This window comes from Euprymna scolopes, chromosome 13 (assembly GCF_053919585.1).
Source record: "Euprymna scolopes isolate OS-2025 chromosome 13, ASM5391958v1, whole genome shotgun sequence".
Taxonomy (NCBI): domain Eukaryota; kingdom Metazoa; phylum Mollusca; class Cephalopoda; order Sepiida; family Sepiolidae; genus Euprymna; species Euprymna scolopes.
The window spans coordinates 65,049,367-65,070,560 of NC_136494.1; positions in this window are offsets into that span (position 1 = coordinate 65,049,367).

The following is a 21,194-nucleotide window of genomic DNA, read 5'->3' on the forward strand; positions in this document are numbered from 1 at the left end:
TATATATATATATATATATATATATATATATATATATATATATATATATACTAGCAGAAGTACCCGTCGTTGACTGGGTTCAAAAACAGCCTACAGAAAATGGACTGTGATTGATGAAAGTATGATAGCTTATGAAAAGAAGGGGTTGTAAAGAGACAGGTTTTGATACTCAAAAATTTTACCCAAAGCAAAATATGAAAGTAAAGATAATTTTCGCGAAAATATATTTTTATGTCAACTTTGTTTCCATTCATAGCCAAGAGTGACCAACAAAATGATGTTTCCTTACAAAGAGAAAATGTTATATATATAATAATATAAATATACAAGAAATAAATGTTACCATAGTCAATAAAAGTTACTTTTATGGTAGAAAAGTTCATTGGTTTGTATTTTTAAGTAGTTTGTAAAAAAAAATTTTTTTTTAATTCACGAACCGGTTTAAAAAAATCAAAATGGCAGCGACGTTGAAATGGAGAGACCCGTTTTCAATTTGAAGGAGGGGCACCTGAGCATTCCGTGTTAACAATTTAAGAGAGTTCCGTCAACGTAAGGAATATTTATAAACATATTTTAATGTTTTCCGTTGTTTTAAGCTTGAGGAATATTCGATTATGGCATGTGTAGTTTATATAAAAATTCATTAAAGTACTTATCGCCTCAAATTTCTTTTTAATTTCGGTTCGCTGAAATTATTTCAAGTAAAGAGTATTAAAAACTATTTCAAAATAAAAAAAAAACGTGAACTGAATTTTTATTGACTATGGTAACATTTATTTCTTGTATATTTATTTTTTCGGGTAGTCGTTTGTTGGCTTTTCTGCTAAACACTCTTACTAAATAATATCGACGAAATATCGAAAAACAAAGAAACAAAAACAGTTTTGAAAAATAATGAAGCTTTACTTACTTTTGTAAAATAATCTGAAACAGCAAAATGGGATATTAAAAAAGTAAACACGCAATTACTTTAGTTTTTTAAAGCAAAGAATCGATATAAATATGAATAAGAAGAAAATAGCGCCCTTTTCAAGCTGAAGAGCTTCGTTTCAGTTTTACAGTATTGAACGGTGTAGTATTGTGCCGTCAGATTCAGGGTTGTACTATTGTAATGTAAAGAACATGCAGAAAGGGTTGTAATCAACTGAATTCCTTCCAGTACACTGACAAAAAAATCTTAAACAGATACATAAATAAAAATAAAAAGGTTATGTAAATGTTTTTAAAAGGACACGTAATCACGTGAGCAGGATTTTTTCGTTCTTTTGACACGATAACAAGTAACGTTCTTATTTTTGTTATTATTTATCTATTTATCTTTTCGAAAGAGTGGCACGTGCAAGTGGAGAAGGAAAAAAACAGTTATGCAAAATTTGTGTCGAGAATTGTCTAAAGTTCCGACTTTTTTGGGGAGGGGGGCTTTCACTTTAATAAGAACGTGAATTTATGAGGTGAATTTATTCGACACAATATGATTCAACTCAAAAAAATAAATAAAAGCTAACGTGAATTAAGATTAAAGTTAAGGTGTTATTGTGGACACTCACCCCTTTTAAAAAAAACATTGTTAAACTTTGTGACATATTTACATTTTATGGAGGTCAGGCGCGAACGAACACCCAATAATTTTATTATACCATATTTCTTCAACTGAAACATAATTATCAGAGTATACTTACGCAAATAGATATGAAAAGTCTTTGTTAAAGTTTGTGCCATATTTCCATGGAGTACAGGCGCGAACGCAGACCCCACAATTTTATTATACCATCCATATTTAAGTTGAAACAAAAGTATTCTTATGTACATCTATATTAAAAACCCTTGTAAACGTTTTTTTTTTTTTCATTTTTTATTTCCATACGTTGGAGGCCAGGCACGAACGCAAACCCCACAATTTTTAATTTTTATGAACCACCGTTCTGCCAGATCAAACTAATCCTCGATACATCTTCTATCATTATATGTAATCAGTTTTTTAAACTAGTCAACCATATAGGAGCCTATTCGTGACCACACACACACACACACACACACACACACACACACACACACACACACACGTTCAGCTTTATATTATAGATATATATATACATTTCAGAATAATGAAATATATCTGCTGATATGCAAATCCAGTAGTTTTCGATCTTACAATATATTACTAGATGTAACATTTTATATATAACAATCCCAGCCCAAAATATTCTGTATTTGAAGATTAACTTTTTCAAATCATAAAATTTAAATACATAAATTTTTATATATATATATATATATATATATATATATATATATATATATATATATATATATATATATATAAAATAAAAATTACAATTAAATTAACCAAAGTGATCCAAGATGGTAAAATTAAAGTATATTATAAATATTAAAGAATTAATACTTATAAAATTATCTCAGCCAGATGTAAAAGCTCGATAAAACCAAATAGGAAATATAGCTTATAATATGAGCAAACAGTTAATAAAATATGTTAAAAAACACTTTGAAATGAATTAAAAACATATTTAATCTGAAAAGGAAACCCTAGATAAATGGATAGTCCTTAATCCGCGGAGTTTCGAAGAAATACTTTCCTTCTCATCAATTGGATTTTACTTGTACAAATGGAAATTCTTTTAACTTTCTTGAAGTTTTACATTTGGATTTTACCGTCACTGGACTTTTTATTTTCCACCAGACTATACATTCATATTTAATCACCTTTTTCTTCACTATATTCCCTCTGCTTCACTTTTTTTGTTTTCAAGTAAGATCTTTGACTTACTTGTTGTTTCATCAAATACTTCTGCATGTAAAATCCGATCCCGCATTTTGCTAATTCCTACCCTCTGATGAGAAGGAAAGTATTTCTTCGAAACTCCGCGGATTAAGGGCTATCCATTTATCTAGTGTCTCCTTTTTAGATTAAATATGTTCTTTAACTCATTTCAAAGTGTTTTTTAACATATTTTATTAACTGTTTGCTCATATATATATATATGTGTGTGTGTGTGTGTGTGTGTGTGTGTGTATAAATATATATATATATATATAAATATATATATATATAAATATATATATATATATATAAATATATATATATATATATAAATATATATATATATAAATATATATATATATAAATATATATATATATATATATATATATATATAAATATATATATATATATATATATATATGTATACACACTGCTGATCAAACATTTAAGACCACTTAATAATCTTTAAAAAGAAACCTTTTTTTTTAAGGATATATTTTAAACTCTTCCGACTTAAGGTTACTAATACTACAATCTAAAATGTTATGGAAACAAAAAGTTACATTCTAAAAATTTTATTTAAAAATTTGCATTTTTATTAAATTAGGCATTTTACACATGATCGAAATTCTAAGACCAAGGGTATAAATTGTTAGATTTGTTGTAATTCTGATGTTTTAGTTCAGTTAGAGATTAGCAATCACTGTGTAAAGGTATTACTATGCCTAAAGCAAGAAAACTAACTGAAGGTGAGCACTCTCTATTTCTAGAATTCCATAAGCAAGGTTTGTCACAGCCAGCGATAGCAGCTAAGGAAAATCGCAGTAAAACTGTTAATCATTATTCTAAAGAATACTGAGAATTATGGAAAAGCAAAATCCTTTGTAAGCCCCCCCCCAATTTCTCCTGCATTGAGTAGGAGAATCAGACAGGTTGTTATGAATGACAGAGGACTTTCTTCTAGTCACATTAAGGCGGTTACAGATGCTGATTGCAGTTCATTAACCATCAGACGACACTTACAACAAAAAGGCATGGTAAATAAAAAGCGTAAACAAATTCCTCGATTGCTTCCACGTCACAAAGTGGACCACTTAAGATTTGGTTGTGAATACCAAACCTGGGACGTTGAAAAGTGGAAGAAAGTCCTGTTTTTTGATGAGAAAAAATTCAATTTAGATGGTTCTGATGGCTTCCAGTCATGTTAGCATGACAAAAACATGCCCCTTGAAATTGTTTCCACATGTCATAATGGTGGAGGGTCCATAATGGTATGGTTCTTACATAGGAACGATGGAGATTCAGTGGTTGCACGGTTATCAAACAGCAGCTGGTTATGTTATCATGCTACAAAAAGCATCTTTGATGATGGAGGGTCATCGTTTGTATGAGGATGGATGGTTATTCCAATAGGATAATGCTGCAATCCACACTGCAAAACGAACCTTGAGCTTTCTACAAGAAAATGGAGTCCATCTCTTGGGACATTCTACATGCTCACCGGACTTGAACCCAATTAAAATGTTTGGGGATGGATGACAAGAGAGGTCTATCGAAATGGCCAACAATATTCAACAAAAAATGAACTTCGTGAAGCCATCTTCAGAAACTGGAGCAGGACCCCGGCACCTTTATGGAAACCGTTATTTCTAGCATGCCCCAAAGAATTTTTGAAGTCATCAAAAGCAGTGGAGGTAGAACTCATTATTAAGTTTGATTGTTGAATGTTTTCATACACTTTTCATACACTTTTTGTACAATTTAAAAGAATTTTTGTCTCTGGTTCCATAATTTTGATCATGTGTAAAAAGCCTAATTCAATAAAAATGTAAATTTAAAAAACAAATCTTTGGAATGTAGCTTTTTGTTTACATAACATTTTGGATTGTAGTATTGGTAACCTTAAGTCGGAAGAGTCTAAAATCTTTTCTTAAAAAAGTTTTTTTTAAAAGATTTTTAAGTGGTATAAAATTTTTGATCATCAGTATGTATATATATATACTAGCTATACCCTGCCACGCGTTGCTGTGGCTCAAATTGGCGCAATGGAAAAAGTTCCAGAATGAGAAAAGGCATGTTTCTTATAGGTTTAAATTTCCATTTTGCATGGGTACAGTTTTTGCTGTTCCATTTTAGCTGATATAGAGATTTTCCGGTTTGGTGACTCTTGAATATGTAACATAAATTGTCCATGTGAAAAAACAGTCAGTGTGTAACTGTAAGGCCCACAATTGTAAAGATTGTTCCCTGTGCTTTGTTGATGATTATTGCAAATGACAATAAAATTGGAAAGTGCAATTTGCTAAAGTGTAATGATGTATCCGGTGGAATCATAGGAATGCATGGAATGAAAATATATTCATCTGTGAAAGGTCCTGTTAAGATTGTTGTTTCTATGATATTGTTTGTTAATTTTTTTTACTGCAAGCTATGTGCCATTAAAGCTTGGATTGGTTTATATTTCACAACATGATAATTAGTACACCAAATTTCAGTTGCAATACATGCGGTGGCATCCCTGGCAAATATAACTGTTGGATAATTAACAACTTTATCTGCTTTCACAACAGTGTCGATGGATTTGTATTTGACTACCTCACTTGGAATTTTACATTGAATAATAGCGTTAAGTTCATGGGCATCTTTGTATTGACCTGCAAGAATAGCTTATTCACTCAGTCAAATGGAATTCTTATAATTTGAATATCTGCAAAAACCTTTTAAACTAACTATTCTTTTGATGAAATAAACAGAAATTGCAGAAGTTAAAAGTCAAAGAATTTTGCCCTTAACTCTGACCAGCTGGCACTTTTTCGTACCCAATTTTCCACAAGTGATGCAAAAGTTTTTGTGCGGATCGAACAGTCTGCAACTGTACATGCATATTTTGAGTTAAATTTAATGTCTTCACATGGAACAAAAAAGTAGAGTATTTGAGGCAAGCATTTATTTCATCTGCTGGTGTTGATTGAAGAATAACAGGTAACATTTGTCTGAAATCTCCTGCAAGCAATATTACTGCATTCCCAAATGGTCTGACATTGCCACGCAAATCTTGCAAGGATCGACCAAGCCTAAACAATAAGTATGCATTTCTGCAATATTTTTCCCCATATTGGATGTTTTGGAGATGTCGAACATAAGATTTTTGAAAAATTGAATGTTTTAAAGTGTGTGTGTGTGTGTGTGTGTGTGTGTGTGTGTGTGTGTGTGTGTGTGTGTGTGTGTGTTAGTGATGGGACAATTCCAAAATTTTTCCCGATTCCAATACAATTACTGATACAATTACGAATTCCGATTCTTTTAGAATTCTAAATATTTAACTGTAGAGTTGTTTTTCTTTAGAGTTCTGTAAAATCCCATGTGATATATTTTCGTGAACGCAAAAAGACACTTGTGTGGGTGATCTATAAATTTTAATTTTGTTTTATCTTCAGTAGAAGTAATTGAAAACTAAGTTTTAAATAAAACAAACCAAATAACAAACAATTAAGAGAATCGTTTTTGGCATCGAAAAGTAGGCACAATTTTTTTCCGATTCCGATGCCTTAAAAAGTTCTAATTTTCTCAATTCCCGATTCCGATATAGGAATTAGCAAAGTGCGGGATCGGATTTTGTATACAAAAGTATATGATGAAACTGAAAGTAAGTCAAAGATCTTACTTGATAACAAAACGTGAAGCAGAGGGAATATGGTGAAGAAAAAGGTGATTTCACGTGAATGGATAGTTTGGTGAAAGGTAAAGTATCCAACATATATATATATATATATATATATATATATATATATATATATATATATATATATATATATATATATATATATATATATATATATATAAAGAGATTGATATAAAGTCACATACTTTAATTTACCAATTCCATATTTATTTTCTATTAATCTCCATGATAGGACATTAAAATATATGCAACTAAGATAATTTTAGTTTTATGCATTTATTTATTTTTCCAAAGTTCGTCATCCAATGAAATCAGGTCTTTGAGCTTCTGAATCAGAGATTAAAAAGCGCAAAAGAATTCAACAAATTAATCAAATTCTTTTGCGCGCTGAATCTTGTATAAATGATTTTTAAAAAAAGAGAGATTAAAGTAGATATAAGCAACATTTTCGCTATAATAAGGTTGTTGCAATTTAATTGATTCTTAAATTTATTGAACATATTTTCAAAGTGGGGAAAAAATTGCGATTTAGACTCTTGCTTATCGGCCTCTGAAGAATTGGATGTTATATCTTAATTGTATTAGATTAATAATAATAATAAAAAAAAAACATTATATTCCGTTTTGACCTCTGATTTCAAATCTTCATAAAACAATTTAAATTCCACTTTATTAAACAGAATAAAAATATTAAATATGTTTCGCATATAGAAAGCAACTAATGTAGTCTAGTTGCTGCAATTCGGATGTTCAGACTTGACACACTCTCAAAAGGAATTTTCTATGAAGATTATCTCCTACAAGAAATGGTCGGGAGTTTTGAAAAAGTGGTAACTAATGGGGTGAGATTTGGTGACAACGGAGGGTGGAGCACAAAGTAACAAATGTGATTGATCATTGCTGTTGTGCTTTTTCTGTTGACTGACACTAGAATTGACTGACGCTAGGTGGAAAATCAATCTTTAAAGTCGTCTAACACATTGTGACAAAGTAACTGGGGTTAAAGGAGAGAATCACAAATGATCAGAACACTTGTACATATTGTAGGAATCACGCAGAAGAAAAAATATCATAGTCGAAAATTTTAATTCACGATAACTGTTGCTACCAACCGTTATCTTTAATCTGGGGTCAGACGAGATCAAGCAGCTTATAAATCCAGACGTTAATATATGAAACTCATAAGTAAACCTTTGGGAAACTATACAGTTACATACTAGCCAATCTCTAAGGGAGTTACAGCATAACTTACAAAGAAACAGGGGGACTTTGATTGACAAAAGGAACACTCAGAAGACAGGTAGCTGCTAATTATGATGGACTGATGGAAACGGCTCTAAACGAAGTGAATGAAATTTTGCTTTGGCCGTACCAACTAACCTTTCTAATAATATAATGCGTCACACTTTCGATGTTAGAGTTTTGAAAATAAAAGAGCTTTTCCGCGTTTTGCAAACAGTTTTTGATCGCTTTTGCCCATCTAATGAAAATGGTTTCATTTGACCCAGAGACGTTAATGGTTCTAGTCCCAAACACAAAAAAAAAATACCTGCCGATTGTTGTTATATTATAGGGTTGATCGGATAGAATAAGGATATCAGGCCCGAGCTGATTCATTGCATGCTTTATTTACGAGACGCCATTACAAGAAAATCAGTAACTATGGGCAATAACTCTTATCGACTTTAGAGTCATAACAAGGAAACATAGCTACCACAACAACAGTCAGTTAAATTAACAAGAAAAAGTTAGAATGTAAAACCTAGTCTTAAAATACAAGAGATATAAAACCCCACTTAACGAACGACTTTTATTCTTGTAAGAATTTCGAATATATTCTTATTTTTATATTAAGAATATCTCCTCGTGTTGTCTGTCCTTTGCTTGGTTTAATGTAGTTATCATCCCTCAGTTGATGTCCATTTTCTCTAGTCAACATCGGACACAACGTATGAGTTCAGTCCAGTCAACAGAGTCACTATGTCATCACCAGATTTCTTTAGGGAAGCAAAAACTCTTTGTCAACTCTGACGTTCTGAGAACACAGCCAAAATTGGTGACACAACATCAACTAGCACAAGAAGTATTAAGTTCCAGAGTGAAGTGTATATTTGGTCAACTGTGACCAGGATTTAATCTCTGACACAAATGGTAGTGGGGGGGGGGGGGAGTTGTACATGTAAAATTGACCTGAAAATGAATCTGATTAGGAAAAGGAAGATGAGAATGGGAAGAAGTTCATAAAAAACAGATTTTTAGTTTAGTTCCATTAAAAGTTTGATTGCCGGTTCTTTTCTATTGATCTTTTGTAGACAGAATCGATAAAAAAGAAATATGGTTGAAAACGTCTCCTCAAGATCAATACTTAACACAAAAACGCTAAATAGATTTTAGTATTTTTTTTTAGGTAATTTACGTTTGATTGTTATTTTCTTTTCGCTTTATCTTTCATTTTTTTTCCCTTTAAACATTGGTGAGTTTCAATTATCCTTTTCTGATTTCTTTTACTTCCCTGATTTGCACAGAGAAAGGAAGTTCACAATGGGGACCATTTTCCGAATGAGCCAGAATATAAAGAGATAATGAGAAACTATTTCCACTCGTTGGAACTTGTCATGGTATTTTCTTGTTTGAAACTGATACTTGATTTTCCTGGAAAAGGATTTAAAAAAAAAAAAAAAGTTGAAAAAATCGTTTGTATTTTTGTTTCGTTTTTTTTTTGGGGGGGGGGGTAGAAGGATTTTTTTTTTACTTCAAAGTCTCGAGGGTAAAATTATCTTGATGGATTAAATTTAGACGAAAAACAAAACAAGAATAATAGAGAAAAGGCAAAAAAAAAAAAAATTGGTCGTAGTTGAATAAAGATAGAAAGAGGAAACATCTAAGATGAACTTTTCATAAAAAAGTTGGAAAGAACTGAAAAGTTTCGAATTTTCTTTAGTATTGGTTATTCCAATCGTACAAAACCCTTTCATTACATTTTTTTAACCGATCAATAGTAAAAAATTAAGAATAAAAACAATTAATAATCTCTATGTCACATAGAAACGATAAATAGATATGACAAGTCTTAACAGGATGTATCGGGAACAAGGATCGTTAACGTTTCAACTAAGATATGCTGGAAAATGCAACGGATAGTTGTATTTATCATATTCCCTGACTCAATGAACTGAGCTCTGCGACTGGGATTAATAAATTTAACTATTTAATAAATTTACATGAAAACAATTTGATTATCAAATTTATTCAATTAACTCATTTAAATATATATATATATATATATATATATATATATATATATATATATATATATATATATAAAGTGAACGTCTGTGTGGCTGTGTGTGTGTCTGTCTGTGTACATTTCCTACAAAATAACTCTGTCCATTTTCAGTCTACAGACTCGAAATTTGATATACAGGGTACTGAGATTTGGGAAAATCTTTGTAATCTGTTTTCGGTCAGAAATTTGGCTGTTAAGGGGTCAAAGTTCAACGATTTGACCTTTGAGAACTCTACCAAACTCCTCCGACAATTTTGGGTCTAAACACTTAAAATTTTAGATATAGGTTCCTTGGACATGTATCTAACTTAATAACTTGATTTGATCCCAAAACAATAAATGTTAAGGTCATAATGCTACATATATACATATATATATATATATATATATATATATATATATATATATATATATATGTAGCATTATGTCAACACACATCTCCAAGCACCCGGGCACCCATGCTAGTATATATATATATATATATATATATATATATATATATATATATATATATATATATATGTAGCAGCTGACACTTGCTACATCACAGGCAGAAACTTCGTCTTACGGCTTCGAGATTTGAAATTCATTTTCTCCCTGAAAATTCTCACCAACGTTTAGCAACGAGCAACTTAACGACTTCCAATTCCACTGGAACCGTTCAAATTTAAAGAAATTATCAATTCTACGAAACAAATTTGAACACAGTCACAAACAACAAGCCTTGTGTTGACACAAAAAAAAACGAATTTTACAAGCAACTGTCACGGACAGACAAATTACAAAATTCTCACTTCTTCGAGTTTTTTATATTACAATGGATCACATAAAAGAACCTTTCTTTTATTTCGACAAACATAAAACTGAAAACGAATCCAACAAGGGGGTATCTGTAGCAGTCGACATCCACTACATCACAGGCAGAAACTTCTTTTAAAGGCCTCGAGATTTGAAATCCATTTTCTCCCTGGTTTGTTTAATCACAAGCCATCTCTATATCACGTGACAGAGTATATAAAAGGAGAAATCGCGAACTTTTAATCCTCTTTGATCCTGACCCTGCCTGGGAGCAAACATCACCTGGGGACGTGAGTACTACGAGCTAGTCATGGCTCTTTTCAAGCTCCCATTTGTTTCCACGTACGGTATCCAAACGAACATCTTTATTACGCTAAAGAACATACATCGATACAACCCACACCCACACCCACACCCACGCACGACAACACGTCACCGTACTGAGTTCAAAACAAGCTTCTCTTCAAACTCCTACTTGCTTCCACATGTCGTGCCCAAACGAGCATTCTTTGTCATGCTAAAGAACTGTCCTCCTCGACGATACAACTCACACACACCCATCATAACACGTCAACGCACTGAAGGTTTTGCCCTTTCTTTCTCTTTTAACCGGCTTCCTTTGTTCCAGCAACTACTAGCTATAAACACGTGTGCGTACGAACACTGAACTCTCATACTAATACATTTCTCTTTTGTACTCTTCTACCAAAGCTGCTAACAAAAATGACAAATAAAGTTTGTTTATTGATATAGAATGAAACTCTGTTGCGATGTCCCTCATTTCTATACACACACACACACACATACATATATATATATATATATATATATATATATACATATATAAAAAATATTTCCAATTTATCTATATATCTATAAAAGTGAACGTGTGTGTGTGTGTGTCTGTGTCCATTTTCCTGCGTAACTCTATCAATTTTTAGTCTACAGACTCGAAATTTGATATACAGGGTACTGAGATTTGGGAAAATCGATGTGATCGGTTTTCGGCCAGAAATTTTGCGATTAAGGGGTCAAAGTTCAACGATTTGACCTTTGTGAACTCTACCAAACTCCTCCGACAATTTTGGATCTATAGACTAGAAATGTTAGATATAGTTTCCTCGGACATGGATCTAACGTAATAACTTGATTTGAGCCCAAAATAATAAATGTTAAGGGGTCATAATAGGGGTCAAATTAAAAAAATTGACCGCTTTATTTTATGCTCAACATACACCTCCAAATACCCGGGCAACGCCGGGCACCCATGCTAGTATATCTATCAAAGTGAAGATGTGTGTGAGGACACTTCTCAACCTATATACTCAACGTATTTTAGACCTGAAATTTGGTATATACGGCATTCAGACATATGGAAAATTTTTCATCGGTTTTCTTCCGGAAAAAGGGGTGATAAGGTTCAAAATTGAAAAATTGGTACTTGGATATTATCGGATGTTTATCTGCTTGTCAACTGTTTCACGACAGCGCATGCGCGAACCGTTCACATTATGTTAAGAATAAGTAGGTTCGAAAACCTTTTTTAAAGATTGTTCAACCTGACATAATGGTTATCGTATTTAACTCACTGTATTTAGGTTTTGGTTTCGAGCTCAGCTCGAGATTTTATTTTACTTACAAAAACTGAACTGTTTAGAAAAAATATAATACTTGCATGCCAATGTCTCAGTTTCTTTCCGTTTCATTACTTCATATTTTTGAAGGAATTTAACGTTACGTTTAATATCAGGCAACGCAGGGTACATCCTTAAGTGATAAAATAAAGTAAAAATGAAGTTTAAATTATGAAAGAATAAAAATTCTCAGCCACCGATTGCTATGATAAATAACACCGATCCTTATCTTAACATTTGCAGGCAACATGAGTTGGAACAAATATACTGAGGACGTTGTCAAGAATGTTTGAAAGAAGGTGGACCCTCTTTACTGCACTAAAAAGTTATTCACACATGAGAGAATCCTATACTGTTACAAAGCCACCATTCGTCAATACATTCACCCTCGACATACATATCCCTGACCACCCCAACAAGCAACAAAATTTCACCCTTACATTGTTGATGTCTCTAGATGCAAGAAAGCTTTCTTTTCTAATAGGATAGACTTTGGAATTCTCTCCTACTTCCTTGACTGTATTGACATGCAGAAGTTTAAATGTAATGTGAACAAACATCTCGCTACTCAAATCCTCACAATCGCTTCTTAGATATGGTTCTAAATAGTAGCCACTTACACATAAGTAGCAACATGCCTCGTTTGGAGTGACAAAGAGTAAAAAAATTGCTTAAAAAGGTTTACTTTGAATACGTGTATATTCACTTCACGTTGTTGTAAAGAACCCCTTTTTTCATTACCTGTAAGTTGACAATTTTTCAGGAGAGAATCTCAGATGAAAATGAAACCTCCACTCCAATTTATGGTTAAAATAGAAACAGGTACTCACTTATTCGTATACACGAATCGTTTACTATAGGTATTATAACTCGTTATTAACTAACCCCAAAATGTTTTTTACTTGACGTAAAACAAACAAACCAAACGGACAAACAGACACAAACATGTTTTTGATATTATAGAAAGTATGAATCTACAATTTCCTATAGAGCTAAAACTAAAATATCAGTTCGTGTTAATTTAATTCATACAAAGTATATTGTTATGACCCTGTTTGAGGGGTCACAAGGAAAACAAAACACGAGAATAGAGTAACAAAATAAATTAACAGAAACATACAAAAGTGAGGGTTGTTCGTCCAGCCAACGAACAACCATGGTTGATTCACCGGACATCGACTTCCGCCCTATGACGTTGTCTTCCGGTATTTATTGTGCATGGATCAGTTCAGTCAACGGTAATACAGGTAGTCTACCACAACAGTATAATATTTCGATATTTAATAACTAAAATTGGTTAATTCAGTATAAAAGAACTGTCCATTAAATTGAGGAATCCAATGTAGTTTTAACCGAACTGTTGCTACCAGATCAGGCTGTCTGGAGATACTTGCTTCCTGACTAAAATGCATCAAACATTGATGTTATTGTTTCTTTTCTTGCCCTTTGCAAAACTCAATCATGCTCCGCAAAGTAAAAAACAAAAACAATTTCTCTCCACAAAATAACCAAAGCAAACACTATGAATAAATATATGAAGATATAAAAAATTTGAAACATAAAAACTTTTTTTTAAATTACTGGATTCGGTACAAAATAACCCGAAAAGGGCTGATATGCCGTAGAACAAACCAACCAAGCAACTAGATGTATTACCCATGTAATCGAATAGCTTTTAACAGTCATGCAAGATATGCAAGCCAAGTCTGCAATATCTTTCATCGAATAATTATTGATTAGAATTCCGAGTTCGTCATCATCAACAACTACATTCCTTTTCTAAACATTTGTTGTTAAGGGTGTTTTTTAGAAGCGGCGAACTTTTAATTGATAATTCTATTTTCTTGAATTGCAGATTTGATAACTATCGGTTAATTTGAGTTCAGCAATTCGGCAATTCATCATAAAGAGATTGACACGCAAGCAGTGTCTGCAAATTGTGAAAAATTATTTTATTTACATTTGATGAATGTATAATTTACATTCAAAGAACAAATAATTTCACGAAGTGAACCTGCCAATTGACCACCTTGTTCGTGCGATTGAGCTCAATTAGAATATTTTCTTTGGGGATATGTAAAGTTCCATGTCTACGCTTATAAACCAGACACAGTAGACCACTTGAAAGACAATATTCGACGTGTTAGTGAAAAAATATAGCCTAATTTAATGCACAGAGTTTGTGAAAATTGGACTCTTAGATTATGCCATACATGCACGAGCCCCAGGGATCATATGCCCGAGATTGTATTTAAATTATAAATGCCAAGAATTCGTGTTTGGAATAAACCACATATTTGTATGAGAAAAATACGTTTCTGTAATTTATTTTAATTTTTAGTTTGACGCCTGCAAAAAAAACATCCTTTATATTCATCTTCCATTATTGTCTTTAACTTATATTCCACGTATGAACTATGTCGAGGCAGCCATTTTGAATTTTATCTTTGGACTGATGCCTACAATAAGGATAACTTGATGATCGTCCATGTGTAGTGAGAAGTTGCATCATCCTCAAAGGTTACTCCATTTATAAACAGAACACGGCAGGTCTAGAGGAATAAACCTTGATCGGCGTGTAGTAATAATTCCAAGTGCACTCAACAACAAACTGATAATTTGATTCTGAGAACAGAATGGCTTTGCAAATGCAGATGATTATATATATTAGACAATAGAAAGGCATTACTAATCAAATTAGTGGAGTACTATGGACTATATGCCGGTTTGGTGTGTTACATATGTAATTAACCTTCAGAAAAAGCATAATAAATTTCAGTAATAATAGCAGCATGATTAAAGTGCTTGATACGTTATCTTCCATGCAGTTTGACGTTGCTGTCTCATTTTGCAGAGATTCCCACAGAACAAGAGCACTTTAATCAACGATCAAGTAAAGGCCTCTCAAGATCTAGCCAAATGCTCCGAGGGTCACTCCAAAAGTATAGCCTCCTATTTTTTAAACTAAAAACGTTGAAGAGTTACGAAAATGGGAGTAGTACTATTAAAATGAGTGACCTTTTGTGCTCCAGAATTCATTTTTTTTTTCTTACAAAATCACCACAATTCTCAATGTCCTTTTGCCAGGAATTTAATGATGCATCTCTGTTTCTGATGCACGATCATGACAGAGGTTGCTTTCTTAGAGTCTCACACTGTCAATACATGCAACAATGAGATGAAACTTTCAGGTTATGAAAGCATAAGTTCAGTCATAATAACAATGCAATTTGCAATCCCCTCTCATCCATTCGGGCAGAATAAAAAAGTAGGATGCATTACTTCTAGAACACACACACACACACACACACACACACACATATATAAATATATATATATATACATTTGTGTGTGTGTGTGCGCGTGTGTGCGTGTGCGCGTGTGTGTGTGTGTGTGTGTGTGTGTGTGTGTGTGTGTGTGTGTGTGTGTGTGTGTGTATTAATATTCATATTAAAAACCTTTTTTTTGTACTTATTTAAAAAAAAAAAAACAAGCTGCATGTGTGTGGTCCGCCTCTGGTGCTGCATGTGAGATGATGCCGCAAAAAATAGTGAAGAAATGATGAATATGAGAAGTGTAAACGGCCAACATTACCTTCACATTTTCACCATTTCAGAAAAATCTAATGCATGGGGCAAAAGTTATCGGATAAAAAGTGTAATTTTTTGTAATTTGGGGGCATTGTGAATACCGAATCCCAGTGAAAACGGACAAACGGTGCAATTTCACATCTTAAGATGTATATTTGAACGTATGGATAACCAATATATAGACATAAATATTAAATTTTGGAGTAATATGAAAAAAGAGCTCCAAAAAGGCATTTTTTTTTTTAGCCTTAAAAGTCCCAGAGGGATGCGATCCAGAATTTTGCCAGGGTCACCCATACTGAATTAATATTAAGAACAATGTCCTTCACATTTTGGCCAAGTTTTAGGAAAATCTAATGGATGGATCAAACGCTATGGGGCAAAAAGTGTCATTTTCGGCCATTTTAGGGCATTTTTTACCTCTTATGAACCTCTGAGGACGTAGTGTAAATGGAAAACTGTGTAGTTTCAGGCCTTAACACATGTACATTTGAGTTGACCACCGTGAAAAACCACTATATAGTAAGACATATCAAGTTTTTGTTGAGAAATATGAAAAAATAGCCAGAAAATGGTGCGTTTTTAGCACTAAAGGTCCCCAGGCATACAAACCAGAATTTTGTCAGGGTCACCCATACTGGATTTATATTAAGAACATTGGTCTCCATATTTTGGCCAAATTTCAGAAAAATCTAATGGATGGATCCAAAAGTTTTGGGGCAAAATGTATTATTTTCGGCCATTTGGGGGCATTTTTTACCTCTTTTGAGCCTCTGGGTATGCAACGGAAATTTTTGCAAAAAAAAATTTTTTTACTGTGCACATCTATTTAATGAAATACAATTTGTGGCAAAATTTCAGGAAAAACTAATGGACGGTTATCTGGCAATTGTCCAGACACACGGAAACACGGATGCACAGATGCCAATGAAAACATAGGTCCCTCTCCGATAAATCAGGGGTCCAAAAATACAACTTTATTATACATGAGTCGTGGAATTACATTCATTTGCAAAAGATCCAGCTGATTTGCATATTCTTTTAAACATTAATTTTAATTAATTCCCTATCAGTTTTTTTTCGGTTTCTTATGGGATGATCATTAACTATTACGTGTAATTTTTTTTCTTTTACAAGGGAACTACCACTTATCAAGGCCCAGAGGCCACTCGAGAATAAGGATTATATTATTGCATATATTCTATATGATTTATACTTGCATAGTATTTGCGTGCGTGAAAAGATTATAGTAAACACAACCCTCTTTCTATATATATTTATGTATATATATATATATATATATATATATATATATATATATATATATATACTAGTTGTACCCTGCCACACGTTGCAGTGGCTCAATTTGGTGTAATGGAAAAATTTAATAAAAAGAGAAAATGCATGTTTCTTATATTCTTAGTACAGCAATCCACTCCAAAAAGTGAAAAAGAAGGCGAAAATGAAAAAAAATGGTACTCTTGCAGAATTTGATCTGGATCCTCGGGAGTTCCTGTCAATCATTCATGGTTTGGACTCGACCAACAATCAGTGGATGAAGCCGAACATAGCAAAAATGTTGAAACGCTAAATGTTTTTTTTTTTTTGTTGTTGTTTTACAAAAATATGAGTTAGTAATTAATAGTTGGTTGATGGCGGGGGGGGGTACTATACACAGATTCGAAAAAGTTGTCCAAAAACAAATAAATGAAAGCAAAGGTAAGGTAAGTTACGTTTCTACCTAACTGGATAATTGTTTAGTGTTTTTATGCAATGTAAAATGTTTAATCGGCTCGAAAAACAGAAATGGTCGTGGACTCTGTTGAATACGTTAAGTTTAGGAAAGTAAGTTGAAAACTAAAAACTATACAAAACAGTGTCTGAAACTCACTGAATATATGTTACCATGACATAAGCTGGCATAATCGGTGGGTTTCTGACAGTATTTTGTATAGTTTTTTTAGTTTTAACTCACTTTCTCTAACTTAAAGTAATCAACAGTGTCCGCCACCATTTGTAGCTTTCAAATACACCGATAAACACTGTTTTTCAAGCCGACTAAACGTTATATTAAATGAAAAGGGTTTATATTACTAAATACAGATACAAAGAAGTTGTCAAAAATAAATATATAACAAATAAATGTTATCAAAGGCAAGAAAAGTAAATGTTCTACCTAACTGGATAAGATTTTAGTGTTTTTATGTAATATATAATCGGTTCAAAAACATGCAGTGTTTATCGGTATATCTGAAAAATACAAATAGTGGCAGACTGTATCGAACACATTAAGTTTGGGGAAATTTTGGGAAAATGTGTTTAAACTAAAAAACTATACAAAATACTGTTAGGAACTCACTCAATATATGTTACCATGACGTAGGCTGGCATATAATCGGTGGTTTTAAACTTTTGCTCGATACAGGTGACGACTTTTAAAAGTCCCTTTTAGTGATTACCTGGTTTGAGGATATTTGTACAACTAAACGGCAAATCTGCTCCAAAAAATCCGTTATTATTTTACTTTAAAGCCCGTTTCACGTTCGTATATAACGAAATATGTTATTGTAGATTTCGGTGTGCTAAAAACGAATCTGCAAACCGTTTCCGTAGCAAAAAGAAAGTTTTCATAATATTCATTAAATTACTTTTTCGAAAAGTGGGATATCACTTTTCAATGTAAATTTAACTTAGAATTCTGCCACCTGAGAGAGGGGCATTTTTCTGTGTGTTTCTTGGCTAAAACGTTTTTTGTTTGATTTCTTTTGCATGATAATAACCCCTGAACTCTGGGACTATTTTCCATTTCACAGCCGTAGCCTTCGTTTACGCTATGCGTGAGCATAAACGAAAGCTGTTTAGCTAATAAACATGGGAAAAAATCTCCCCTCTCTCAGATGGCTAGAAAGTGAGTGCTCATTTGAAGTTAAATTTACATGGAAAAGTGATCGCCACTTTTCGAAAAAGTACTTTCTTCATATCATAAAAACTATTTTTTTGCGACGGAAACGGTTTGCAGATTCGTTTTTAACACACCAAAATCTACAAAAAAAATGTTGTTATATATAAACGTGAGACGCACGGCCCTTAATGGAAAATTATATCAAAAATCCGGCGGAAAATAGTTTTCAATAAAAACAGCAAATGAATTCGATAGAAAAAAAATGGATGCTATTTTTTTTTTTTTTTCTGTGTGGCTAAAATGTTTTTGTTTGATTTCTTTTGCATGGACTCTGGGACTATTTTCCATTTCACAGACATAGCCTTTGTTTATGCTACGCGTGAGCATAAACGAAAACTGTTAAATATGCACTTGTGTACCAAACTGCCGTGTCAAAAAACCTTTAAGCCAATAAACACGAAAATAAATGCCCCTTCCTCAGGCCAGAAAGTGGGTGCTCATTTTAAGTTAAATTTACATGGAAAAGTGATCACCCACTTTTCGAAAAAAAATTTCTTTAGATCATAAAAAACTATTTTGGTACTCCTTGGGCGTTGAGTGCCATGGTGACCCGCAGAATTACTTAATGGTTGTTTCGTTAGTCCCCACCCCCTAGTCAAGGCTAACACATGCGCACGTAACATTTTTTTATTTATTTACTTACGTAGCGGAGTTTCTATACTGATAGGCTTTTTGAAATTTTTTCACTGGATTATTATTGATTGAACACTAACCAGATTATGAAAAAAAATTGAAAAAAAAAAAATCATTTCAACATTTGAAAGGGGTACTCACTTTTTAGTTACCACGTTCTGGTAAATTGGTCACTCATTTTTTTTTTTTTTTTCTAAATACGGAAGTGTCTCCGGGAGATATAAAATGGTCGCATGTTGACGAAGCAATGTATCGGGAGGCGTACGGGATTAAAAATTATTGGTAAATTTTTAGATTAAGTCCACCTCCTCAATTTTCTTTTAAATGACGACTTGTAATGGTTTTCGACTATGCTGAATACGAAAAGCGCATTGAAACTTTGCAGAAATAAGTAGTTATCAAGATATAAAAAGTTGTATTATGCATTGTAATCTTTGGCGGCTATCTTTTTTACGCGCGTGTATTTGTTTATGGCGCGTGCGCACGTAAAAAGATGGCCGCCAAAGAATACACTGCATAATACAACTTTTTATATCTTGATAATTACTTATTTCCGCAAAATTTCAATGCGATTTCCGTGTTCAGCATACTCGGAAACCTAGAAATGTCGTCATTTAAAGGAAAATTGTGGAGGTGGACCTAATCTAAAAAAAATACCAAATTATTAAACATTTCTCTAGCATGTTAGTGAAATGTATAATAATTTTTAAAAAAATTTTTAAAAAACAACAAAAGTTTTGAAAAAAAACAAAAAACCTCACCTTTCATAAAAACAGATAAATTATTGTAAAGAAACACCAACTCACCTTTCATAAAAACAATTAAAAAAAAACACAAACTGACTTTTAACTAAATAAATAAAAAAAAATTAAAGACTCGAAACTTTATTTTCATAAAAACAATAAAAAAGTCACGTTAAATCTATTTTTTTTCTTTAAGAAACAAATATATTTCTGACTTACAAATGCGGTAGAGGCTCATATTGTTTTTACTTTCTATGGTTTTGATATACCGTGTTTTTATTGGTTACAAAATGGGTTACTGATTTATCAGAACGTTGTAACTAAAAAGTGAGCACAATTTTCAAATGTCGAAATAATGATTTTAAAAAAATTTTTTTTAATAATCTGCTTAATTAGTGTTCAATCAATAATAATCCAGTGAAAAAAATTCCAAAAACCTATAAGTATAGAAATTAAGCATGGGAGTGATGGTTGTACAACTACGCCACTTACGTCGCCTTTCGCACTTTTACAAACATTATTTACATTAACTCTTTTCATAAATAATTTTTTTTAAAAAGTAACTAAACCATTCATTGATAATTTGTCACGTGTACAAACATTTATTTATTTATTTATTTACGTAGACTTAACTCTTTTCATGAATAAGAAAAGTTTTACTCTTTAAGAATAATAAAAGGAAAAAGTTACTAAACATTTATAAAAGGAAAAAATAATTTCTCACATACTTACTTCTTTTCATGAAGGCCAGAGGAATAGTTGGCCGAAAAGTCGTGAAACAACAACTAATAAAGATGGGAATAATAGTCCGCAATAAATAAAATGGTGCTAATGCAGAGAGTGATCCGCGCTATTTTTTAAAATCGTATTTCCACGTTAATTAAAGTTTTACGATATGTTTTTTTTTTATTCAATTGTACCTATTTACTATGCCTCCCCACGGGACAGAGTTAGACACCAGGGTCGTTTTTTAATGTGGAGAAAAGGTACAAAAATAAAAATTGTCTCAGTCGTGAAGGATTTCTCCTCCACCGAAAGAGAACAAGAAATGGAAGTGCAGCATCTGAAGAACAGATACTACTG